General features: G+C 39.7%; 1 protein-coding gene across 1 annotated transcript in view; it reads right to left on the reverse strand.

Annotated features, from left to right (window-relative positions):
* Nucleotides 1–211: 211 nt before the first annotated feature.
* The window catches only part of LOC116672062 (uncharacterized), a 26,456-nt gene continuing 25,723 nt past the window's right edge, over nucleotides 212–944 (reverse strand). Inside the window, exon 12 of the transcript XR_004327454.1 lies at nucleotides 212–233. The gene's annotated coding sequence lies outside the window, so the exon portion shown is untranslated. The remainder of the gene's footprint in view (nucleotides 234–944) is intronic.

Consider the following 944-nt stretch of genomic DNA (forward strand, 5'->3'; position numbering starts at 1 on the left):
TTCTTTAGTAGGGCTTGCCATCATAAGCTTGTACTTGTACAACCAATGAACATTTCAATCTTGCAGCTTAAACCTGCGGTGTGTTTATGGTAACAGACTCAGTTTGGTATTTTGTCCTTCATGTGTCAGAAGAGTTTCTTCTAAGACAACACACAGTATTGGGAATCCAAACAATTGTTCATTATGATCAAATGTATATTTATTTTACTACATCACACACACACACACACACACTTCCTGGTGTGGCAATATTTCATCAACCTTACCCCACCCACACTGCCACTCCCTCCCCCATAATATCAACACGAAATGAATATCTGGGGAAGAGACATTGCATATAAAAAGTCTACACATCCCTGTTAAAATGCCACTTTTTTGTGATGTGTTAAAAAAAAAAAGTCAAAGATAAGTCATGTTTTCACCCCTTTAATTTGACCAATAATGCTATAACGTGAACAGTTAAAAAAAAAAAACTGAAATCTTTGAGGGGAAAAATAAAAAACATACAATAATCTGGTTGAATAAGTGTGCACACCCTTAAATATTTTGTTGAAGCATCTTTTGATTTTATTACAGTACTCAGTCTTTTTGGGTAGGAGTCTCTTAGCATGGCACATCCTGATATGGCAATATTTGCCCACTCTTCTTTGCAAAAGTGCTCCAAATCTGTGAGATTGCGAGGGCATCTCCTGTGCACAGCCCTTCTAAGATCACCCAACAGATCTTCAATTGAACTCAGGTCTGGGCTCTGGCTGGGCCAGTCCATTAATCTTCTTTAGGGGAAGCCATGCTTTTGTGGATTTGGAGGTGTGCTTTGGGTCGTTGTCATGCTGAAAGGTGAACTTCCTCTTTATCTTTCTAAATGGAAGCCAGAAGGGTTTGTGCCAACGTTGCCTGGTATTTGGAACTGTTCATAATTCCCTCCACCCTGACTAAGGCCCCGG

Source organism: Etheostoma spectabile, chromosome 22 (genome assembly GCF_008692095.1).
Source record: "Etheostoma spectabile isolate EspeVRDwgs_2016 chromosome 22, UIUC_Espe_1.0, whole genome shotgun sequence".
Classification (NCBI taxonomy): Eukaryota; Metazoa; Chordata; class Actinopteri; order Perciformes; family Percidae; genus Etheostoma; species Etheostoma spectabile.